General features: G+C 41.0%; 1 protein-coding gene and 1 pseudogene across 2 annotated transcripts in view; one reads left to right on the plus strand and one right to left on the minus strand.

Moving 5' to 3' along the window:
• Positions 1-26,342, plus strand: part of SND1 (staphylococcal nuclease and tudor domain containing 1) — a 423,196-nt gene that overhangs the window by 190,853 nt on the left and 206,001 nt on the right. The gene's annotated exons all lie outside the window — the stretch shown is intronic.
• Positions 13,903-14,724, minus strand: LOC122210906 (annotated as a pseudogene).

Genomic DNA, 26,342 nt, shown 5'->3' on the forward strand with positions numbered 1-26,342 from the left:
TTTTTGAGGGAGAGAGAAAGCATGCGCACGCGCACAGGTTGGGGAGGGCAGAGAGAGGAGGGGACAGAGAATTGGAAGCAGGCTCCATGCTGACAGCACAGAGCCTGATGTGGGGCTTGAACTCACTAACTGTGAGATCATGACCTGAGCCCAAGTCAGACACTCAACTGACTGAGCCACCCAGGTGCCCCCACAAGTTGATTGGTCTTAATTGACAGGAAAGATTGTCTGTACTTCAGGTTCTTGGCAGAGATGATAACCTTGACTTTACCTCTCAGTTCTTGTAACTGGAATATAAAAAGTACTATTTTTGTATGATTTACCAAAGTATTGACCAGTGTGTCGATTCTTCTGGGTCCCTTAATTGTCTCCTTGGATAAGATCACCCTAAGCAGGGTGCCTGGAAATCATTATGAGTTACTTTATAGAGTTGTTTCTACTAACTAGACTTTGTGAAGCAGTTACTGGTGTGCATTCAGGGGAAATAACTGAGATTTACTGATACTTTGGAGAGAAACTCTCACTAGACAGTAAGCTCCCTGAAGATAGGGATTTTTGTCATTTACATTCCCTTTTGTAGTCTTAGTATTCAACATATGGTAGGAGTTTCAATAAATTTTTGAATTATTTATTGTATTGCAGAGTGTCCCTTTATGAAGCATAACAGGAATACTTAGATGTCTCATTACCTGGGACACTTATTTCTGTTGAGCCCTGAGTTTGTTGTTACGTAATCAGTACTGGAAAAGTTATATTAGATAGTTTTCATTTTTTGTTTGGTTATTGGGACATCATTGCTTAAAGATAGGTCATGCCTGGAAAATGAACATTTTAATGCTTCTTACACTTTTTATGTTTCAGTCGTACTCATAGCTTCTCTTTATTTTCCCTTTGCCTTGATTGTGTTTTATTATTTTTCTGAATTTTCTGTACTTTGGCAGTCAATCCAAATAAAATTGTACAAAAGTTGTATGAATAAATAATGATGTTCAAATACTCAGCTTCTATTCAGAATTTAGGTATACTAACAGTCTTCTGAGTGTAATGGTTAACTATTCAAAAACATTGGCTAGAGAAGGGATTTTTTTTTAAGTTTATTTATTTATTTTGATAGAGAAGGCATGAGCAGGGGAGGGGCAGGGAGAGAGGGAGAGAATCCCAAGTAGGCTCCACACTGTCAGCGCAGAGCTCAATGTGGAGCTCGATCTCACCAACCATGAGATCATGACCTGAGTCAAAATTAAGAGAGTGACACTTAACCAACTGAGCCACCCAAGTGCCCTGAGAAGGAATTTTTTTTTAATCTAAAATACTTTCATTTCATTTTAAGCATTAAAATGTGCATATATTTCTGAATCTTTGATACATGGGAAGAGTAGATCAACTATTTGATAACATGAAAAATTGCACAGTTTCCTTTTTAGAAGGAGTTTCTAAAAGAAACTCTTAAAAGGAGTTTCCTTTTTAGAAGCTGGCAGCTAAGAGCCTGGAGCCTGCTTCAGATCCTGTGTCTCCCTCTCTGTGTGCCCCTTCCCTGCTTGCACTCTCTCTCTCAAAAATAAATAAACATTAATAAAAAAGGAGTACTTGAAAACACTGATTATCAAACCCTAGATTTTTGTGATTTACACCCCCCTCATTTATTTTGCAACCATTTTATTTTTTATTTATTTTTTTATTTTTTTAATTTTTTTTTTCAACGTTTATTTATTTTTGGGACAGAGAGAGACAGAGCATGAACGGGGGAGGGGCAGAGAGAGAGGGAGACACAGAATCGGAAACAGGCTCCAGGCTCTGAGCCATCAGCCCAGAGCCTGACGCGGGGCTCGAACTCACGGACTGCGAGATCGTGACCTGGCTGAAGTCGGACGCCCAACCGACTGCGCCACCCAGGCGCCCCTGCAACCATTTTAAAGCCGTTCATCTTATTGAACCTTTTCAAAGTATTCAACTGTTTTCATAAACACATGTTTTTTGTGTACTCACATTTCAATTAACAAAATATTTGATGAAGTACATAATTAAAAATAAGCATAACCAGTATATATAGTTTTGCGGACAGAAACAAATGGCTCAACAGGTTGGGACAGAAGTGCACAGGTGTCTGAGTGGTCCTCAGTCATTCTGTTTGGCATCAGCTGAAATCCTAGAATTTGTGGGTCAGTTCAGGGAAGGTTAGGGGAGCTCCTGTAGTAATGCTGTCTGGGAAAGACAGTCTTTGTTCAAACTTGTTACAATGTAGAATTATCCTCTGTAGGCTTATACACCTACATGTGGGCTTTCTTAACATCTAGAGGCTTTCCTGTTATTCAAGAGATCAGCTGGGCTCTGGCTGTGGAAGAGCTTCTCTCAAGCTGCTGATCGTAGGGTAATGAGGAGAAGGAGGCAGATGAGATGGAGTCGCTCTCAGTTATTTCAAAGCAGATTTTTAAGTGTATTTCACATGCTAAAGTGTGTGAATTGTCTGTATCCTCAACAGGGTTCGGTCTAGTCCTTCTTTTTCTTTTTGGTGTATGAGAGGAGGTTGAGTCACAGGATCTCTGTGAGGCACCTCTGGTGTGACAGTCTTCTGCTCCCATCTCTTGCCCTCTAGAGAATCAATGGAAACGAGGTTCATCATTCCTCTAATAGATTAACATTTTTTTCTTGATTAACTTCACTGTAGAGTTGGCAAGAGTTGTTATCTGTTAATCAAAACAGTTTAAATAAAAAATAAAAAGATCAAACTTCGAGTTGTTTCTCATTCTCTGGCTCCCGGGCTGGGAATTAGCTGAGCCTTTTAGGCCTGGTTTGTGACATGAAGCTGTCAAGATGGCGCTTCCTGTTAATTACTTTTTATTGTATTTAAGACACTTAAATAACTCTTCTTGTGATTTAGTCTTCTATGTAATTAGCTTCAGTGATTAAAATCTCATTCTTTCTTTATTGTCAGAGCCTTCTTGAAGAGTGAGATTTTTCTGGGGTGACCTTTTCTTGTGCTGGACTTCCCAATTACTTGGAGCTCCAATTTGGCGAACGCATATGAGAATCTATTAACTAGTTGCTCACCTCTTTCTGCATGTCACCTTTTCAAAGAAAGGTCTTAAAATTTTTTCACGTTTATAAGGGGGCACCTAAAATATATAACTTAGGGGGTTAAACCTCACATACTCACATGAATACTTATCACCACTCCAACCCTGGAAAATTGTAACGGGTCCAGCAAATGCAGTACCACTAAGATACTTCCCAGTGGTTTCCATTATGTGAAGTATTTCACAATGGTAGGAGACCGTGGACATGACCTGTTTTTGGAAAGTAAAGAATGGCATATAGATGGAAGCGTACAATAGGAATAGTTGGAAAATGCCTGTTTTTGTACAATGTCATTTTGGCGGCGAGGGGGGGGGTGATTTTTTCCCTGACATTCTTTTTGAAACCATGTTTCCCTCTACTGCTTTCCTGCACTGCCTTTGTGCTGTCTTTGAATCTTGCATAGGCACTGCTCCCTTGATGTCCACACAAGTATGAGGCCTTGCTGCCAGAGGTATTGTCGAAGATCTTTTGGGCTTGGGACATCTTAGTTACCGCTTTGTTCTAGTGACTATCATCCAGCAGCCTCAAAGCCATCCTGTGAACTTTTTTTGTGTCTCTTTGGATTCTTCCTAGATAGAGCTCATCCGTTATTAGATTTCTATAAACCAGACAGTCAGACTTGTAGCGAATGAGACTTCTGCTTCTGGTTTTCTATGGCTTTGGTTCTGGTTCGCAGGAATACTTCTTTCTTCAAGTGTTCTATTAAGTGACTGAAGCTTGAAGTCAGGTCTTGTCCTTCTTCTAGAATAATCCTTTTCTAATCCTAGTTTGGTTTTCCTCGGCCACAGTAGAATTAAGTGTCCTATAATCCCCAGCGTTTCTGGCTTGAGTTCTGTAGCTTTAAGGCTTTCACAATCAGACCAAACCTCCTCTCTCTTGAGTTTTCAAATCTTAAAACATACTAATATCTGACTTTCAGGCTAAACATAGGAAGAAAGTGGCCTCTTGAAACCCTATTTTCGGGACTAGGGTTTTGACTTAAGAGTTGCCTGCACCATCCCGAAGGCACTCTTTTAGCGCCTGAAGAAGTGCGGAGACCTTATTAATGTCACTGACTGGGCCATGAGGTAGAAACTGTCTGGTTGCCAGCCCTTTTCTCAAGATTTATTCCTTATACTTTATCAGATTTATTGGGGGCTTTTTACCCCCCATTTTTTCCTGCTATGAAGGAAAAGGGACACATCAGAATAAGGGTCCCCCTGGGGCCTTTAATTAGAAACACCTAACCTCCCCCGCCCCCAATTAAAAATATGTTAGATTGTTTACTGGAGCTCATAGGCTGTTTGATTTGTGTAATTGCTTCTGCTGTGTTTGGTAGAAGTATGTCTATCCACCATCCTGAAGACACTGGAAGCTTCTGTGGCATTTAGTTTAGAATACCATGGAAAGAAATCGTTGAATAACTGGGTCTGTCTCCTGCTAGCTCAGTCAGGTATAGTGATCATTTTAAGAGACTGGTTCATAAAAGCACTTTAAGAAGGACCTTAGCTATTGCAATGGGGGTAGGGTGGGAATCAGGAAAATACTCAGTTTCAGACAGATCACTCTCTCATATGTTTTGTGGCTATCTATGGAAATTTCATGCTACCAAATGTTATTCCTTTAAAGACCTCTTGGTTTCAGTTTACTGTATTATCTTCATCTCTATATGGAAGTTCAGTTAAGCTTTTCGTGAGAGAATCCTTGGATCATCTGAATCAGCAGAATCCATTGCTCAGCTCTGTGTTTTTCCTGTACCTGTCTACCAAGAACAGTAGATTTGTGTTTATTCCTTCAAGGAATATTTGAACACCTACTGGGTGCCGGGCACTGGGAATATAGCAACGAATGAAGCAACAAACAGTTGCACCCGATGAGGTTCTCCCAAATGCTCTTCTTTCTTGGGATTTCTTGGCACTGATTCGTGCAGCCTCAAGCATCCTTGTGGGTATTCGCTGGCTTTGCTGCCCTCAGAACCTTGTTTATGTAGTTTTGCGTTAAGGAACACAAGTGACTTTATTTAAACAGTGCCTGAAAATGTTGTTTTCTGTTCAGTTTTGCCAGGGACTTGTAGAGACTTTACTGCTCAGAAATAGGATAAAATAAAATGAAACATAGTTCCTCTTTATATCGTTTTTAGATGAATCAGTAAGTCATTTTGTCAATAGACAAAATGAGATGCTAGAGTGACTACTCACTGGCACCCATCTGCCCTTTTCCTCCTCACATTATAGTTCCTGGTTCATTCAGTGTACGTACAGCTCTGTGAATGCTGACAGCTCCCCTGTGGTTCCCATCCTGCTGCATGTTCGCTTTGGGGCTTAAAGCACCGCTGACTTTCCCCACTGCCTCCCAGAGATGCTTGCGTAGAAGTATAGACGCTAACTTCTTTGCAGTGTCTGCTTTTCACTCTTGGACCAGTTATCCTTATAACTTTCAATGAAAAAATGTTTGAGTTTAAGCCATATGTATTTACTTCCTTACCTAAAAGATGAATATTTTTGAATGCACTGTTACTTCCATCCTTGAACCCCCAATTTTGTTATATTATTTAAGTTTTACCATTAGTGAACTTTATAAAGTTCAGTTACTGTTTCTGATTAACTTTACAGAGTATTTCCCCCTCTGAAAGATTACAGAGTTAGAATGCTACCTTTTTCTGACTCCTCATTCCTTTTAAAAGTTTTTCTATTTCAAGGGGCACCCTTGGGTGGCTCAGTCGGTTAAGCATCGGACTTTGGATTAGGTCATGATCTCATGGTTTGTGAGTTTGAGCCCCAGGTTGGGCTCTGTGCAGACAGCTCGGAGCCTGGAGCCTGCTTCATATTCTGTGTCTCCCTCTCTGCCTCTCCCCTGCTCACGCTCTCTCTCTCTCTCTCTCTCTCTCTCAAAAATAAATAAATGTTAAAAAACATTTTAAAAAAGATAAAAAAATTTTTTCTATTTCAGATTTATTTGCATTTATTGTTTTCTCTTCTGTCAGTGTAATTGTCTTCTAAGCTTTGCTTGTAAGTTGATCCAAAAATTTTACCCTCCACCTACCCCTGCATAACAGTTTTAAGTTGGTTCAAGTAGGATAGCGTGAGAAGACACACACACAAAGAAATCCTGTGTCATTATATCCCCAGGGAAATGATGAGTGAATTCCGTGTGTGTGTGTCTCTGATGTGTGTGTGTCCATCTCTTTCTCCATTTTGGGCTTCTTCATATGCACCTGCCCCTTGTATCTCAGTTCCTTCTTTTTGTTGTATTCCCTTTTCATTTGGTGAAGAACCTTGATTTTACATGTGTGGGTGGTAAAGTTTCTGAATTTCTGCATGTCTGAAAATGTCTTAATTTTGTCCATATTCCTGATTGCTAGTTTCAGTATGAAATTCTAGCTTCAAAACTGTTTTCCCAAGAGCTATGAAGGCACGTTGTTCTATTGCTTTATCAGTGTTTATGAGAATTCAATTTCCATTCCTTTAAATCTCCATTTTTTTTTTTTTTTTCAGTCTCTGGAAGCTTTTACAATTTTCTGTTTATCTTTGGTTTTCTGAAAATTTATTAAAACATTTCTAGTGTGTCCTTTTTCCTGCATACTCAGTGGGCCAAAAACACTCATGTCTTCCTTCAACTTGGAGATTTTTTTCCTATTCTTTCTTGAATTATTTTCTTTCTCTCTCTTTTGACTCTGACTCCGGAAATTCTATCAGTATTGTATCTTATGCTTCATATATGTGTAAATTTTCTTTTGTTTTTTAAAGACCTCCTTTGCATTTTGTTCTGTATAGAAGGAACTGTCTTCAATGTTATCTTTTGGATTGCTTAACCAACCAGCCATGCATATTTTCCCTCACACGCACCCTTAATTCATTCATCTCATTCATTTACTTACTCATTAGTTCATTTATCAAGCAGTTATAAAATGCTTGGTATGTACTAAGTACTGTGTTAAATATCAGGAATGTATTGGTAGTTCTAAAACTGAAATGATTTCTTCTGCTATGAAATTTACAGAGACTGTTCTCTTAACCTAGCTTATTTTAATTGTTTATTTCAGCATTCATATTAAAATTTTTTGTGAAGTGTTTTAATAGCAGCCTGTTCTTAGTCCATGAACATAATACTTTCTCTGTCTCTGAGAGTATTATTTCAAAATTTAAAAACTGGGGCACCTGGGTGATTCAGTCAGTTAAGCGTCTGACTCTTGATTTCGGCCCAGGTCATGATCTCACAGTTTGTGGGATCAATCCCCATGTCCGTCTGTATACTAATAACTCAGTCTGCTTGGGATTCTCTTTCTCTCCCTCTCTCTGCCCCTCACCCCCCTCAAAATAAATGAACATTTAAACAATTTTTAAAAACCCTCTTCCATTGGATTATCCCCCATGACTAATTGTTCTGTTTATTTTGTTCCATTTCTCTCATAAATCCTCAAATATTTGGGGAGCCTTGATTTATATGTATGCAGGAAGGACCAGATGGGAGTTGGCATGGTGTGCCTCTGTAGGTGTATTTACCTGCTTCCCCAAGGCATCTCTTTATGAAAGGACATAGGTGAGAAGGAAGTATCAGAGGCAGCCCTCCTTTGGGGTGCCTGAAAGTGTTTGGACCTGGAACGTAGAAGAAACAGGCAATTTTCAGACCCCGCTAAAATTGTCAAAGCAAACGCTGAGTTCCTTGGCTGGTAAAGAGCTTACGTGTACTTGACTGGGTGGGGTGAGAAGGGGATGTGTTGTGCTTGTCTGACCGTGTCAGATGCTGTGCCTCTGCACTTCTTAAGGCTACAACCTCCAGCAGAGGTCCTTTGCCAGTTAAGTCACCTACCTTCTGTTCTAAGAACCTGTGTTTCTGTGAAGTGACTTGTCCTATACATGACCTTGGTAATCTGGGGACTCTTACTGGCATAATGTTGAAATTGTGTTGGTGTAGAAACAATATTCCCATATAGTTTAAAATATTGAATCTATAAGGGGTAAGCCTTCTCACATTTAAAGTGAGAGCTTTAGCAATACAGAGACTTATACAAAGAAAAATCTCAGAATGTGAAGTTGAGAACTCTACAGCAGTGTTTTCCTTTGGTGTAAGTCATGACTGCTTTAGTGTCTTCAGAAACCTTTATGCTTTCTGCTTGGTTAACCTTGATAGCACCCTGCAAGGGTAGTTGGAAAAGCTGTGAAGACTCTTCTTCCAGTCTTTGACGGTGGATTAATGAAGTCTAAAGCTTGATTCAGATTTTATATTGTGATTATAATGGTGTCTATTGGAAACAAAGCCCCTCTAGATGGAGAGCCCTGGGGTTTAAGGCTACTCTGCCATTAGATATTTAACTGTAGCCCTGTTTATATTAGGGTTGTTTTTGCTAGTACTTGGACTAGAAACTTCCACCGGGTTTAAGTAGTCTGCCCATAATCCAGTTTTTCTTCTTAAGCCCTGTTTGTCGAGGAGTTTTAGGTGGTTTCCTGGATTGTGAACTATTCAGGAACACACATAAAAGTAGTGATTTAAGAAATGCCTCTACTTGCCGGTAGATTATTTCTTGGGTATTTGCCAAGGGTCAGAACCCTCTGCTCTTAATAACTTCGTGGGCATCATAGGGACAGGAAAGAGGCTGGCTGATCCAGCTCTTTTGAATGAAGGTCCTGATTAATTGCTCAGATGATGTTCCCAAAGTCTCCTCGCTGTGGTGCTTTGAATTTTGTCAATAAAGGCCCTTGGGGTGCTGCCAGTTCTCCACCAATCAGATCCCATCTGCTTTCTGTCTTTCAGGATTTGTGCAAACTTTCTGATATGCTGTTAACACACTTTCTTGTTTTCTAGCACCGTTAGAGCTCTATTCTTGTCCATATCTGTCTTTTCTGTCATTTCAGTGGGACCTTGTAAAGAATGTCATGTGGACATAAGTTCTCAGTCTGCCATTCTGACCTCCCTCAAGCATTCTTTCTTCTTTCAGATAATGCAATTGATGTGATAAGGAGAGGGGACATTTGACATGGTTACCAATAAGCAAAGATCCTGTGTCTTTCATATGCCATTTTTTAGCACCTTTCTCTTTATAATTCCCGTGGCCAGCATAGTACAAAGTGATAAGGTAAATAGGACTGGATTTTTTATAGATTTCTTCTCTCTCCCGGTAGTGATGCTGCTTAACAGCGATTTGCTCCAGTTCATTCTGAGTGATTTTTTTTTTTTTGATAATATTGTAACCTTTCTAAAAGTTTAGAAAATGAAGGGAAATTACCCATTATTTAGTTATGCTAATATAATAGTTATTGTGTGGGGGTTACTCCTTTTGAGTGCTGGTTATTTTTTAAGAATTTAGTGTAGGAACAGGTAAATTGACTACTTTGCCTAGTGCTGACAAGAAGTCTAAGGCAAGTGATAAAAGTAGGCTTTGGAGATGAACAGATGTGAAGTAAAACCTCAGCTCTGCTCCTGGATAGCTGTCCGTGTTGGGCCTTAGCTTTTTATTATATAATTTAGATATAATAATCTCACACGTCATGGGGTAGTTGTGAGGATTAAATGTACTAATGCATTTAAAATGCTCAGTGTATTTACTAAGACTTACCAGTTCTCACATCAGCCCAAGCTTCTGGAGTGGACTGGTCACTATTGATCCAATTTTGTATCTAGTGGCTTCTGCCCTTTATCTCTTTTTAAAAGTAAGTAAGTAAGTTAGTTAGTTATTTTAGAGAGAAAGCATGTGTGTGAGCAGGGATTGGGCAGAGGGGGAGAGAGACTCTTAAGCAAGCTCCACACTCAGCATGGAGCCTGACACAGAGCTTGACCCCACGACCCTGGGATCATGATCTGAGCCAAAACTAAGAGTCAGACACTCAACCAACTGAACCACCCAGGCACCTCTATTTAGTATGTGTTTGAATAATCTCTACACCCAACATGGGGCTTGAACTCATGACCCTGAGGTCAAGATTCGTGTGCTCTGCCAACCTAGCCATCCAGGCACCACCTTTCCTTTCTCTCTTTGTGCTTTCTTGCACACTTCTGGCCATTTGTTTCCATTTAAACTTCTTTCTTAAGGATTTTTCTTGAGCGTTTATATTCCATCCTCTTCTTAGTCTTTACAACTCTTCCTGGCCAAGCTCATCCACTTATAAAACTGCTACTTCACAGAATGTTCTACGTAGTAGGTGAAAGAAGATACAGGAAATGCCGAAACAAAATGCCTCATTGGATTATGCCTTAGCTTTTGTAGTAGTCCATTTTTATTGTTCCATGGCAGGCCCTTGGGTTGGATTTATCTCTTCTCTCACTTGGATTTATCTCTTTTGTCACTTTTTAAATTGTCATGGTGGCTAACTTACATCCATTTTTCCTCTAAATCTTAAATGTGTACTATGTTAACCCAGTAATGATTGATAAGTACTTCCATAAAGATAGAAGTGATATTCACGAGTAAGTTTTTTGTTTGTTTGCTTTATTTTTATTTTTATTTTTTTGAGAGAGAGCGGGGGTGGGAGGGAGTGAACGGGCGGCAGAGAGAGAGAGAGAGAGAGAGAGAGAGAGAATCCCAGATGGCAGAGGGAGGGGAAGAGAGAGAAGTAGGGCTCGCCCAAAGCGGGGCTCGTGCTCACCCCATGTGGGTGGGACTCAAGCTCACAAACTGTGAGATCATGACCTGAGCCGAAGTCAGATGTTTAACAACTGAGCCACCCAGGCACCCGTGAGTAAGTAAGTTTTAATGTTTCAAGAAGTTTAAAACAGATACAATTTATCCTTTAATAAAGGTAATTTATTGAAAATGTCTTTTGGGGCTCCTTGGTGGCTCAGTGATTTAAGCAACTGACTTCGTCTCAGGTCATGATCTCACGGTTTGTGGGTTCAAGCCTTGTGTTGGGCTCTGTGTTGACAGCTCAGAGCCTGGAGCCTGCCTGACTCGGATTCTGTCTCCTTCTCTGTTTCTCCCCCTCACGTTCACTCTCTCTCAAAAATAAGTAAATAAACATTAAAGGAAGGAAGGAAGGAAAGAAGGAAGGAAGAAAAGAAAAGAAAAGAAAAGAAAAAAGAAAAGAAAAGAAGAGAAAAAAGAAAAGAAAAGAAAAAGAGAGAGAGAGAATGCTGTTCAAATCAGGAGGTGTGCTAGCAAGCAACCTACCTAGGTACTGTCCTCTAGGTAGTGATCTGCCGATCTGCATATCTGAAGTGATTGAAAAGGCAGAGGGCTACTAACCTTAAGTGTTTTAGGAAGTGCTATTCTATACCCCCCATCTGAACAGTTCTCCTGAACTTTATATATTGTGTGGAACTTACTGAATGACCCTCTCTGTTGTGACGCCCTTGTGAATTTTTGTGCCATCAGTAAAAACATGTTGATAACAAGTACAACTTGGAGAGCATTAGGAAATAGTTGAATCTTTGAAGTCAATGTGTATGATAGCTAGGAGATGTTTAATAATAACATGAACTTCACAACAGGTTAAGGAAAGTTGGGACTGCCTTCTATCAAGTTTCCATTATGGCTTTTACATGCAGCTTTTTTAGATCTCTGATATATCTGCTTACATATCAACTGTGACTCAGCAGACCACTGCTTTAATGGGAGCTTCTGTTGTGTTAAAAGTGTGATTTATAAACCATCACATATCAGGTCAGCAGCAAGGGGAATTATATTAAGGTTCTTAGACCGTCTCTTCTTTCCCCCGCACCACCCCCCCCCCCCCCCCCATCATCTCGGCATTGTTTGCAAAATCACTTTTTCTTTTAAGACGCAACTATGCAGAGCATTTATTCTGGTCACCACTTTCTCAAAAAACTCCCTCTGAAACTGTTCTTCCGTTTGTCACTTAGCACAGGCTGTGGCTGTGGCGAGATCAGACCCTTGAGTGAGGGTTGACCACAAAGGCTTTGTGGTGGCTTACTGTATTTCAAAGCCAAGAACCACAATAACCCTGCCCTCCCTGAAAGGTAGGAGAGAAGAAATTTCAAACCCGTTAGCCTTTTTGTGGGGCTCATTTGTTGCTTATACTAGAGCTAAGAATCATCTAGTGAAAAAGTATTATGTCTTCTCATTCTGAGAGGAAAACGTTGACCACCAGAAGACAATTTGGTTTTGACTCAGTTTTCTAAGCGGAGACTCATTTCTAGAACTTTTACTTGCAGAAGTCCTAAACTTTATTTATGCAGTGAAAGTCTCAAGCAGTTACTGTATTCTAAACTGTAGCCACACTGACTTTGGGCCTGGTCCTGTTGCTAATGGATTCTGGGGAACAAGAACGCCACTCGCCTTTTCCCGTGGTGCCAGCTGGCTGGGTTGTAGACTATAAACCATAACGGGACAGGTAGTGGAATTCTTTACTGGGCCCTTTTTTGCCTTGTGACCCATATGACAAAACTTCTCTTGAGCTTCCACCCTAGGAAGCAACCTATGCGAAGATAATTTTTTCTAGCTTCTTTAGATTGATTGGGCTTTGTAAAAGAACATAGAGTTACTCTTTTGCTTTTAGTCACTTCGTATTTCTCAGAGCAGAATGACAACCTTCCAGACCCTACAGTATTCTTTTGAACTTCTTCCTGTAAACAAAGCAATGTTTATGTATCACAACATTCACATGAACTACCGAGGACTTGAAAATGACTCTCTGGGGCTACCCTATCCTCACTTTGGTCTTTACTAGACCTCTGTGATTTGGCTGGTTCGACCTTCACTGTCAGAGCAGATCATTCCAGATGCCATTATGTAATTTTCTGTCTTGGGGTATGTGTTTGTGTGGGCGGGTGGTTTTGTTTTGTTTTTAAGTGGTGTTTAATGTCAGGCTAATAATAACCTGGGTACGTAGGCCTGGTTTTGTCATAATGGCCACGAGTTTGCTTATTTGTCCCTGTTCCCCTGAAAGGCGGAAAACTGCCCCCTCCCCAAGTGATGCCTACATTTCAGAGGGGCCTCTGGTCATCTCAGCTGCCTAGAAAATCCTGCATGCCAACCGGCAGTTCTAGTCTGAAGAGACAAAGATGAGGAATCTGAGGAATCTTCTCTCTGGTTGCTCTCACGACGACCCATTACTCGTCTTCCTGTGACCTAAGTTGAACCAATAGGGATGAATTTGCTGTTCCTAAACCAATTCCAAAAATTGGTCTATGCTTGCCCATAGTTCTTAGGTTCTCATTCTTCAGGGAGTGCCAGGTTCTTCATCACATTTATGATTCTCGGGGCTTTAAGTTGTGCTAGGTCATTCTTGGTCCCTTGAAATTTGGAAAAAGAATATATTAGTTCAACTTTCCTTTCTGGGCAGTTTTTCTCAAAACTATATGAGAGAATCACCTGGGGCACTTAAAAAAAGTAATGGTGCCCCATATTTAAAATCTAGGTACCCATATTTGTTCTTCTAAAATTGCTATTCTTCACCCCTAGAGGTTCTGGGTTTATTGGCCTGGCATAGGGCCTGGCATTGGTGTTTTGAATAGTGATTCTAATGTGCAGCCAGTATTAATAAGCACTATGAAAGGAAGTCTAGAAGAAATAGGAGGTTCCAAAACCAACATTCTTCTCTATTCTCAGGTAAGTACAGATGTGGATAATAGGAAGAATAAGAGAAACTTTGTAAATGTACATTTTCTCAGATCAGTTTGGTCCCTAAGCAGAGCCTTTTTTACCTCCACTAATTTCTCCTGTACCAACTCTGCTTAGAATAAAGTACAGAGTGGCAGAGCAGTGTAGGGGCTGAAGGGCTAATGGTTATTTCTAGCTCTGCCTTCAGCATGTAGAATGACCTTGGGAAGTCATTCATTCACCCTCTTTGCCTCAGGTCCTTATCTGACCTTTTTTGAGAGAGAAAGTGGCATAAACAGTATTGCTAATATTCTTTCTTAATCTCTTAGGATCTCTTTTGAGTAATCTAAGTTTCTTTAAACCTCTTGCCAGGCTCTTAAGAAAGAGGACTTTGACTAGGGGTGTGACTAGGGATGTGATCAGGGGTGAGAGTACCAGCAACAGTGAAGCCGCAAGTTTTCCCATTGGCTTTAAAGTCTAGCCGTGGATTTTTGTGTTTTCCAGAGCAATAAACACCTTTATTACATGACAGAGGATAGAAGGGAGAAGGATTCATTTGCCTTTCAGGACTTTGCTTTTCCTCAGATAGAGCTCTGAGTCCTTGCCCTCTAGCACATAGCCGTGGGCTCAGCTACACTGGCCTGGTCTTGAAGTGATGCAGGGAAGATGCATGCCCTGCTGGAACTGCTCCTCCACAAGACTGCTGCTTTTGACATTCTCTTTCCTTTCATCATATTTCTTCTGAATTGTGTTTGATCGTGTTTTGTTTAAAATCTCTTCCTCCACGATAGTCAGCTCGGCCCCTTTCTCACGGCCCAGGGACAGCGCCTAGTGGGACTCGTACCACTGTCAGTAGGGTGTGCCGTCTTCCCTGGGGTTTTGGTGCTGACTGGTTTATCGGTGGCTTGCGTTCCTTGTTTTCCCCCTGCAACACTTGGAGCCCCGGGAAAAGTTCCCCACGTTCAGCCTCAAGGCATCGCACTTCTTCCTGCCTCCCCGAGCCTGCACTGTGTGTATGTGGCCTGGCCGATCTTGGTCCTGGCAGCGGGTGTCCCAACTCATACTTCCTTTTCTTATGGTAGGGCTTTCTCTTGCTCTGGTCTTGTGGTGCTTGTGCCCGTTGTCCCGATATGCCCATCGCTCTCAGCATTGGCTGTGAAAGAGCTAGCCATGGATTTTCCCCTCCCCAGGATTTTGATGGTAAGTGCTTAGTTTACTTCAAAGTCCGTGGATTTGCAGAATCAGACTTGACCCAGATAGTTAACTCTTAGTGATCACTGGCAGTTGAGTCAGTGGCCTCTTTGCCATTAGCCGCTGGCGTGACCTCAAATGAAAATGTTTACCTGAGGTAGCAACGTACATCATTGGAGAGAGCTTTGAATTTAGACCTAATATTCTTTTTTTTACCTCTGTCTGTAATTATCAAATTCATAGAATTTCCTCTAGTTGGCAACTGTTTTTGTATTGTTTTGTTTTTTAATTTTCTCCTTAAGAGGAAGTCTTTGGCAGTATAAAGTGTTAATGTCTTTGTTCGTGTTGGTAGTTTGTTGCTAACTAACCCAAACTGTATTTTTAAATGCTTTTGGGAACCAAGGAAATTCAAGTATAATCTGTCCATTTGGTAGACACAATAAATGCCAGTTGTGGGGTTTATTAAAGACTCAAGCCAATAGGTAAATATTTAAGAAGCCCTGGAGTTTGTTGTTTTTGTTTTGGGGTGTAGATTGATGCGTCTGAAATTAATGATGTATGTTTTGGTGATTGAGGCATAATTATGTGGCAGCCTTTAGTTTAAACTAATATTTACCTCAAGTGATTTGCTGTTTCATGCTGACGCCCTTCTAGAAACAACACATTTTTGGCCCTGGCTGTTTTCTTACATGCCTTTCTATTTTTATAAATAATGTTAATCTGGTATACACAGGTGTAACAAAGTAGCCAGTGCCATAATGTTAAACATTTTGAATATTACCTGATTATAACACATAAGAATTTGCATTATATCCCCCGGTCTTAGAGAATTCTTCAAGACTTGTTTTCAGGGAGAGATGTCAATCTTGACTTACAGTAGGTTGGCAGAGAGGCGGAGGGTCTGGAACAAGAAGTATTCCTGTTTTGGTTTGGATTGTTTGAATTGGAGCTATTTTCCTTACCTTACCTGCATTGATGAGCTTGTGTGTTGAGAGCCTGTGGTTGAAAATCTTTGCCTGTAACTTTCAGCCCCAGCATCTCCTTGGCAACATTTGTTTTTCTAACCAGTGCACCGCCCCAGGGTAGAACCTTAACTAGTGAGTAGAAGCCTCTGGAGGCTGTGTTTTTCCCATTCAGAAACTGAGTAGGTCTAGGTAGGTCAGAACCTTGCCCACCTGAGCCAGCTCCATGTTTTTCACCAGGCTTTATCTTGGAGTATTCGTTGAGGGCTTTTATTTTTCACACTGGTAGATTATGTCCAGCAATAAGATAGTACTCATTGTGGATGAGGAGATAGTTCATTGGTGTCCTCTCACATCCTACCCTCTTCCCCCTCATGCAGCACTCCCCAGTTTACCTTCCATCTTAATATCTGAGTAGTCTTTTTCTGGAAAGTATGCTTTATTTATGGCAGCTCCAAAAAGCATGAGCTGAAGAACGAGTTCACTTTTCCTTGAGTCTGGCAGGGATAGTGGGACTGTAATCAGAATGTGCTTATTCTAAAATTTTTCTAGATTAAACCTCTTTCCTGGGCAATAAAGTGTTAACGGCACCTCTCCCCCAACACACATACACACCCCGCAGCCAAAATAAAAAAATAAATTTGGCTAGCGTCAGGACTTACTTCTCCGTCTTGTCTTTAGGAAGTTATTCACCTCTCGATTCTGTTCCCTGAGATTTTGAGATGATAATTTCCTATTCTTGACAGAATGTATATGTTACCCACTCTCTCTTTCTCCTGTAATAACAAAATTGCTGTGATAGCCAACCAGTCAGTTTAAAAAAAAAAAATCAGGTAATTCATTTCTAAATTGGAACTTGTTTCTTTCTAATCAGCCTTGTAATGTATTACAGACATCACTCTCAGCATTGGCTACAGAAGTGATTTAATGCTGGGTTTTAATGACTCCTTCATTAATCCTGGTATTCTGGGATTTATCATTCACTGGCCTTTGACCAGTGGAAATGATGAAAACTTTGATTTCATGCATATTGGATAACACTGGACTGTTGCCGCTGGAGCCATGAATCTTGCCTCTGCAGTGGCATGTGTGATTGGGAGTGCCACGGATGGATGGCTGCTCTCCCAGGCCAGGCGCTGCTGCTGAAGCGGTGAGCACGATGTCTTTATCGGCTCAGGGTGACCTCTTCCCAGGACCGCTGGACTGCAAGTAGGAGTCTGCTCTGATAGCTTCATCTGCTGGACTGGTCTCTCGACTTGTGAAGTCAGGCTCACCCTTTCAGCTATTTCCTGAAAGATCCTTGCTTTGAGAATGTGTGTCTTAATGTATGCAACTTAGAACACTTTTTTTCTCCTAGTAAAATAGATTTTGTTTTGTTCTCACAACAACTTCATGAGGTGACGTTCATGGTGCTGTAAGTCCAGCTTCCATACAACGTTTCTCTTGCTGCTTGCTGCTTGCTGCTACTCCTGCTGCAGAGAGGACAGTGTTGGTTGCTTTCCTTGCTCTTCCTGGTAGCATTGTGAATGTTTCCTGGAAGAGGGGGGTTCATTTATGTACTATTAGTCTTGGGGTTGGAGTGTAATACCCTAAGTATATGTCAGGTGTGCACCCACCACCCCCCCCCCCCCACGCCAGTGCTGAGGAGAGAGAAAGTCACGTACTTTAATCTTCACAGAGGCTCATGGGTTACCAAGTGCCTCCTCAGTTTATCTTGAACACATTGATGAGCTTGATAAAACTTCAGTCAGTGCCGAGTGAAGATCACATGGGAGGATTATTAAAAAGGAGCTAAATATTTTTGCACTGTGTAACACTTAACTCTGGTGAGCATGTCCCCTTTAACTGCATGTGCTGGGTGTCATAGGAAGTGACCTTTATTATTATTATTTTTTTAAATAGGCTCCACATCCAACATCTCAGGGTTGAATTCACAACCCTGAGATCAAAAGTTGCATGCTATACTTACTGAGCCAGCCAGGTGCCCCAGCAAATGACCTTTTAAAGTCCTCCTTGGGCACACTTGGGTGGTGCAGTTGGTTAAGCATCCAACGCTTGATCTCGGCTCAGGTCACGATCTCACGGTTCTTGAGTTCGAGCCCTCAATTGGGCTCTGCAACAGACAACACAGAGCCTGCTTGGGATTCTTCCTTTCTCTCCCTCTCTGTTCGTCCTCTTCTCTCTCTCTCTCTCTCTCTCTCTCTCTCTCTCTTTCTCTCTTTCTCTCTTTCTCTCTCTCTCTCTCTCTCTCTCTCTCTCTCCCTCTCTCTCAAAATAAATAAATAAACTTAAAAAAAATAATAAAGGTCTCCTTAAAAGGGGGCACATGGGTGGCTTAGTTGGTTGAGTGTTCAACTCTTGGTCTCAGCTTATCTTGATCTCGGGATTGTGAGTTCAAGCCCCGTGTGGGCCCAGCATGGAGCCTATTAAAAAAAAAATAGTTCTCCTTAAAAAGCAGTACCTTAAGGCGGGAGTGGCAAACCTTTTCTGTACAGGACCAGATAGTAAATATTTTAGCTTTAAAAGCCACGTGGTCTGTGTTATAACTCTTTGACTCTGCCTTTGCAGTGCAAAAGCAACCACAGACAATATGCAAACAAATGGGTGTGGCTATGTTCCAATAAAACTTTAATTAAAAACACACTATGAGTCTGCAAGCCTTGTTCTAGGGACTCATGCTATGGAAGAATGAATAGATGCCTATAGAACAAGTGATTAGACCAGGTATCCAAATGTTAGTAAAAATGAATCCTCATGACTTAAGGAAGGTATTTCTGTATAGCAGCATCACATGCCAATGCCAAAACCGTTACGCGTAAAAATTTTAAGATGGAGGAGAAATCGAAAGAAATCTCTCTCCAAAAGTGGCTCTAATGATGCAACATTCTCTGTTGAATACATTTGTAGGGAGTATAGCTTGAGGACAAATATTTTTGAAATGTGTTTTAAACAGTACTTCTAGATTAATAAATGTTTTAAATAAATATTCGATGATTTCACTTATATCCAAAGAGTTATATATTCAAAATGATCAAGAAACTCTTCCCACCTTCCCCCCCCCCCAAGGAAACCTGGTGTCCCTTTATGTGCCACTACATCTCTTGTGATGTTTTCTCTTGACCCCTACCAGAAGCTCACTTTCTGCGGAAATGTTGGTTTTGGAAATTGTTTCCAGTATAATCTGATGGTTTTTCACTTCCTTCTAGTTGAACTGTCTCTACACCAGTCACTGGCGATAGAACAATTCACTTCCTCTGTTTGGTGGCACAGTATCCATTCTACTTCTAACTGATTGTGTTTTTCCAGTTACTTGGTCCTAGGAGCATGTCCTTGTTTTTCTAGGTGTCTGATTCCCATTTTTTGTATAATGCTACCTTGGGTCTGTCTAGAACACCCGAGTTTGTAAAACAGCAGCGTCTTTCCTGTTAGTGTTGTATTATTTGCTACCCATTTAATTTTATGATTTCTTTCTTTTTGCCTTTCTCCCTTTTGTCACTGTCCCCAGACCAGCCCTGATTTAACCATATGTCTTCCCTCTTGAAATTTTCAGCCTAATCTAGTTCAAGGAAACACTGCCCTGCATAGTAGTTTTGCCAGCATCCTAGAGACAGATTTTCTTTTTGTTCAGCATGCCCCTTTTCAGATGCATCTGGAATAACAGCTGTATTCCCGTTCCTGAATAAAATATTTTAGGAAAGCGACTCATGGTAAAGCACCTGGACTCTTAAGCGAGATTGGGGGTAAACTCCAGATCATATCCATCACCAGCAGGGTGGGAGGATCAATTTTTATGGGGTGGAGATAGACCACGCGAATAAGGATATGACCGAACTGGTGTTATGAGAGCGCCATTTGTATCTGCTCAATGTAAGGGATTAGATAATCTGTCATTATGCTAATTCTGGGTAACAGATGGTGGAGAGTTCTGCATCTCAACAGCAGTATTCACCATGGGGGAAATTAGCTTGCACCCAGATCAGCAGTCAGGCAGGAATTCCATTGAGAGATGAACACTACTGGTGATTACATTAGTGTGTCCCTCAAAGGACATCCGCACATATGCTGGCTTTCTTGAATTTCCCTGTAGTTTACTTACCCTTGCCCATTGCCCTTTCTAAGTTACCAGACCTCTTTGCTCCTATCTATAAAGGATTGGAGGTGGTTTCTCTCCATTTGGTTAATTTAAGAAGATCAGGATTAGAAGTAGGTTAGGTAAATGTGGCTCAAAGCGTTAGCATATTGCATATGTCTTTCAGAGAAAAGATGCCATACAGCTATCGAAAACAGTGCTGATTGTCAGTCTTTAGAAATGAACTTCGGAGGTGAAATGAGAAGCAGGAAAATGAATGTGCTCTTTCTGAGTACCGTACTTTGCCTTTGATATATATGTATTTAAAAGACATAATTAAGTCCTTTGGCTTCACATTCTCTAAGAGTCCATCTTGATCATGCTGTTTTTTCCCTCTGTAAATGATTTCCCTTCGGTATTTTGTTATGCAGAGCTTCGATCATTATCAACTTTATTTCTCTTTGCTTATCCCTCCTCCTACCTTACCATATACCTGCTTTCCATTACCATTTGTATGTCCTACTCTCATTTCAAAACTATTATGTTTAATACTAATGCTGATTAAAAATGGTGGCTTTCAAACTTGTGTGCCCCAGAATCACCTGTGTAGCTTATTAAAAAGCACCCCAGGCAGTGGAACAGACCCAGCTTATGTTTTGCTCCCTAAAGTACTGTCGTCTTTCAGCTGATTTTATTTCCTTTCGTATCAGTCTGTGACGTAGTGAGCTTGGACAGAAGCCAAGAATCTAGACTAGGATCATTGTGAAGAATTGTCCGGGTTGATCGGTCAGCTGTCAGAATTGATCACTGCTCATACAGGGTGTAGTTCCAGATGTACTTTACATAGGCATGGTATTGAGGGTTAATGGGTTGGTAAATTGGATTATGCGCCTTTGTTCAAAAAGGGGTGTGAACATTTTGGACTGGGATGCCTAAAAGTCGGGGCAAGGCGGGAACAAGCCATCCATAGCTTTAGTTCTCACCGGAGCTGAAATAACTGAGGATGTTTGATCCTGCCTTGGTGACTTTTGGGGACTTGGTAGAAGCGGTTTAATTAGGAAGGTGTGGTGGATTCCTTTATTTGTTAACAAATTCCCTTTCCTATTCTGTTCTTTCCTATTTACTTTTGCCCTCGTTCCACTCCTTGTACTCAACAACTCAGACCTAAATCAATTCAGTGGCCTTCTTGATAAGCCTTTTCTAACTGCAGGTTTTCCCATCTCCATTTCTTCCTGCATAATGCTGCCGGCTTAATTTAACATAAATGCTCTTTTCATGTTAGTTCCACAATAGCTATTTTAGATTTCACAGCTATCTTCAGTCAAGCCCCCTACTCTCTTCTCTCACCCCTCATTCTCAGCAGACAGCCCCATCTCCTACAGTATGGAGAAAACATGGGCTTATCTGGAAAATGCCTGAAACTTGTTCTCGCAGCTGCAAACTTGTCTTCCCCCTGCTTGCTTTCGTATCTCCTGCCTTCCCATCTCCATGGAAGATTTCAGCCTCTTTCTTCCCAAACGAAGTTTTCTGCATACACGCTCTCAATTCTCTCTTTTGGTCTCCTTAGGGATTTTGTGCCATCAGTTATTAGCCCCTTTCTTTTTAACTAATTTTTAAAAAGTATCCTCCAATTCTCTGTCTTTATTATAGCAAATCTTCTCCTTTTCTTCATAGCCAAGTTAGTTAAAAGAGTTAAAAGAAATTTTAATTCTGCTTCCATTTGCTCTTCATTCCTTTACAGTCTGCTTTGACCCTTCCAAATCATTGAAACTGAGCTGACCTAGGAGACCAAAGTTTCCCTCAAGGACACTTCTCAATCCTTGCTTGTACTTGATCTCCGCAGTACTTAAAACTTATCACAATCTTTTAAAAATTTTTTTAGTACAGCATATTTGATTGGATTCTCTCTGTGACTCTGATTACTTCTCTTCGGCCCACTTTTGAGTACTCCTTAAATATTTGTGCTTTCCAGGCTTCCCTCCCTGTCAGTCTTCTTAACCCCACTGCAGCCTCCACAGGTGATCTCATTCATCCCATTGCTTCGGTTTTCATGTAGATACTGCTGATTCCCAAACCTAGGTCTCTAGCCCAGTTCTTATCACCTGGATCCCCCCACCAGTATATCCAACTACTTACTGCACCTCACTGCTTAGAAACCAAAACCCGGTATGGCTAAAACTGAGCTCATGTTCTCCCCTTTAAAAAGCTATTCCTTTACTTGCATGATCCCACATCTTGATTGATGGTGCCACCGCTTAGTCAGTCTTGTGTTCCACTAATCAAAGTGTCATCTTTATATCCCTCTCTCTCAATCTGCATACCTGATTATCTACTGACATATATCAGGTTCGTTCCAGCTACCTGGTTTATGCTGTCTCCATACTGACCTTCCTGTTTCTAGTCTTACTCTTTTCTGATCCATTTTCCACACTACTGCTGCAATTGGCTTTGTGTTCCACAAATCTGATTGTTATTCTCCTGCTTAAAAGTCTTCATTAATCATCCACGGCCTTTAGGATTAATACAAACCCGTGATCTGGCCCTTGCTTACCTCTCCATGTTTATATTTAACATTCCCTGGCTCTCATCCATCATTTTTGTGGAAAAGAAACACAACTTAAACTGACTGTTCTTGAAATCATTCTGTTCTCCGTGCCTGAACATACATTTCTCCTAGCCAGCTCCTTCTCCTCCTTCAGCATGTCACTTCTTAGGGAGGCTTTACCTTAGGTACCCTGCCAGAACCACATCCTAACTGGGCATCTGTCTATGTGCTTCCTCAGCACCCTGTGCTTACCTGTTGTAATGTTCGCGGTGCTTACAACCCTAGGTCATCAGTGTCTCTCTCTCCCTCTTTTTTTTATTCCTAGTACATACTATAATTTTTGCCACATACTGGGTCTTTGAACACATGTTTAAATACCTTCCATGGCTCCCTACGGGTTATCTCCTTTCTAGACTCGCCTGGGTAGACCCGAAATGCAGATGTTCTCTGTCTCATGGGGAACCATTTAGATTTTTAGCTTTGTCTAGGACCCTAGAGGTTCTTCAATTTAGTCCCCTTGGTATGATAGAACAGAAAAATAGGACTTAAAAGGTAAACATCTTTTCTGAGGTTTCTTCTAATTAAAGCAAGAATTGAAACCAAGGTCTCATGATTGCAATCTAAGTGAAACTCAACTTCGTTTATATGTAATCCCTAAATTGTACCTTTTCATTTAGTAGGCCAAATGAACGTAACATGTTCGTTTTACTTTTCTACTTTGGTTTATGTTTCTTTTTCTTTTTTCCTTTTTTCTTTGTGGTCTATTCAGCAGATTCATTCTTGAGTACATTGATGTGCCAGGCACTGGAAATAAAGTAGTGAATACTGTGAAGAGAAATCTGGCTTTGGCGGGGGGCAGGAACTTATATTTCAGTGGTGGCAAGCAAATAAATAGAATGTGTAGAAATACGTAGGTGGTCATTAGAGCTATACAGAAAATAGGGGCGCCTGGCTGGCTCAGTCAGTTAAGTGCCTGACTCTTGATTTCAGCTCAGGTCATGATCTCGTGGTTCATGGGATCTAGCCTTACATTGGGCTGTGCTCAGAGTGTAGAGCTTACTTAGCATTCTGTCTCTCCTTCTCTCTCTGCCCCTCCCCTGCTCGTGCGTGCTCGCTCGCCCTCTCTTGCTCTCTTTCTCTCTCAAAATAAATAAACATTTTTTTTTTTTTTAATGCTATACAAAAAATAAAGCTAGAGCAGGGTAGAGGTAGGTACTCCGGGGTTGGAAGGAGGCAGATTTTCAGTAAGGTACTCAGGCCTCACTGATAGATGACAAGAGCAAAGACCTGAATGAGGTGAAGGAGCAAGTGCTAGGACGGCAAAGAGAACCCCAGGGACAAAAGGTCTTGTGGTGTAAGTGTGCCTGGTTAGAAAGAATGCATCGTGGCTGGAGCAGAGGGAGCGAAGGTGGGAGCAGTGAGAGATGAGGTCAGCAAGATAAGGAAGGGCGTAGCTGACGGTGTAGCCACTACAAGTATTTGGCTTTTACACTGAATGAGATAGAAGCCATTGTGAAGTTTTGAACAGAGGAGTGGTGGCAAGTTTTGTTGACTTCAATCTTCAAAGGATGTATCCCTTCAAATAATATTCTGGATGAAAATTATTCTGATTGAGAATGGAACTTTGAGTCTTTGGTGCTTTTCTTTGTAGTAAGTTTAAGTTCTGTTGACTTTTTCTTTAACTTCTATTTTGAGGTAATTAATTATATATTCACAGAAGTTGCAGCAGTAGTACACAGGTCCATCCCATGGACCCTTCAGCCAGCAGGCCCCCCTGCAAAGGTTGTATCTTTCATAATTAGAGGAAAATCTCAAAGCCAGGCATCGGTGCTGTGTGTGTGTGTGTGTAAATCTCTGACCTTTTATCACGTGTGTAGATCCATGTGCCCACCATCCACAATCAAGACACAAAACTGTTCAGTCATCGAAGGATCTCCCTTGTTCTGCCACCATGCCTTTCCGCTCCCAACATCCATGACAGCCAGTATTCCATTTTCCATCTCTTTGTCATTTCAAGAACATTATATAAATGGAATCATACAGTGTGTGATCCATTGAGGTTGACCGTTTTCATTTAGCATAATGCTCTGGAGATCCATCCTAGTTCTGTGTAGCTGTAGTTTTTCCAATCTTTTTTTTTTTAATTTTTTTTAATGTTTATTTATTTTTGACAGAGAGAGACAGACAGACACAACATGAGCGGGGGAGGGGCAGAGAGAGAGGGAGACACAGAATCCAAAGCGGGCTCCAGGCTCTGAGCTGTCCGCGCAGAGCCCGATGCGGGGCTCGAACCCACAGACCGCGAGATCATGACCTGAGCTGAAGTCGGACGCTCACCTGACTAAGCCACCCAGGTGTCCCCCCCCCCCCTTTTTTTTTTAAATTTTTTAGTTTTTCTAATCTTTATATGAAACTGGGGGCAGGTTGTCATGGTGGAAAGATGCCTGTTTTATGACTTGAGACCTGAGTTCTAGTCCAGGTCACTCACTAAATAGTTTACAATATCTCTGAATCTCACATTAGCAATCTGTAAAATGAGGGACTTGGAGTAGAACACTAAGACCCTTTAAGCTCTAAACTCTGTAATTATAATGAGTGAAGTATTTCTGATATGTCCTTATAGTCTATAGTAATGAAGTCTACCTCTCTTGTTAATATTTACTGTGCAACAATCTTCTATAATCTCAAAAGGGCTACTAAAGAAACATCTCATAATTGTTTTATTGACGTGTTACTGCTACTTACATTACTCAAGTGTAAGCCTGATAGGTCAAAATAGTACCTGGCAAACTATGAAAATGTAAAGGTGACTCTGATTTTTTTTTTCCCCACTGTGTTCAGTGATAAGATCAGTAGTAAACCTACTCTGCATAATCTAGTGAGCCACAGAGGTGCAAGAAATGTAATAAATTCCTGTTAGATGACAGCTCTACTCTTGAATCAGTTGTTTGAACACATTTCTATTAATGAGTTAAGTCAGTTTCTTGCCACTGAAAAAAGCACGTCACTGAAGTAAAAGGAACTGGCCAGTGAAGAATCCAGAAGTTTGGACTTTGGTTTCCTTGATAGAAAATCTACCACATAGGGGCTCCTGAGTGGCTCAGTCGGCTAAGTGTCCAGCCTTAGCTCAGGTCATGATCTCACTGTTCGTGAGTTCGAGTCCCACGTCAGATTCTGTGGTGACAGCTCAGAGCCTGGAGCTGCTTCGGATTCTGTGTCTCCCTCTCTTTCTGCCCCTCCCCCTCTCATACTCTGTCTCTCTCAAAAATAAACACACATTAAAAAAAAGAAAGAAGGAAAATCTACCATATATCTTTTATTTGCTCATCCCTTTTTTAATTTCCCTCTTTTAATATTCCTGAACATTTGGGTAACATATTATATCTTTTTTTTAATGTTTATTTATTTTTGAGGGAGTGAAAGCACAAGCAGGAGAGGGGTAGAGAGAGAGGGAGACAAAGAATACAAAGCAGGCTCTAGGCTCTGAGCTGTCAGCGTAGAGCTGGACGTAGGGCTCGACCCCACAAACTGTGAAATCATGACCTGAGCCAAAGTCGGACGCTTAACCAAGCCACCTAGGCGCCCCGGTAACATACTGTATCTTAAAGAAATAGTGGACATTAAAGAGTTGAATAGAATAATATTTGTCAAGAATAAGTAAATATTTGTCGAGCATAAATAAATTTGTCAAGCAGCCTGACCTCCCATCCTTTACCACCACTGTGTGCACAGAAAGGATAGGGCTCTTCCAGACCCTCATAGAAAGATTGGAAGAAATTGTGCCTGCTGCTACAGTGCTCTACAAACCACAACCAGAAATGTATATAAACATATCTTCATGTTTCTATATTTACTGAAATGATACACAATCTACGTTGCCTTGAATATTATCAGCTAGTGCTATATAAAAATACTGGTAGAAATGTGAAGCTGTTATAGAATATGTATGACTATTGATCAGGAAGTGGTAGTTCATTTTTAAATTATGTCTAGCTCGCATACATTCTATCTAGTCTCATCTACTCCCTT

Source organism: Panthera leo, chromosome A2 (genome assembly GCF_018350215.1).
Source record: "Panthera leo isolate Ple1 chromosome A2, P.leo_Ple1_pat1.1, whole genome shotgun sequence".
Taxonomy (NCBI): Eukaryota; Metazoa; Chordata; class Mammalia; order Carnivora; family Felidae; genus Panthera; species Panthera leo.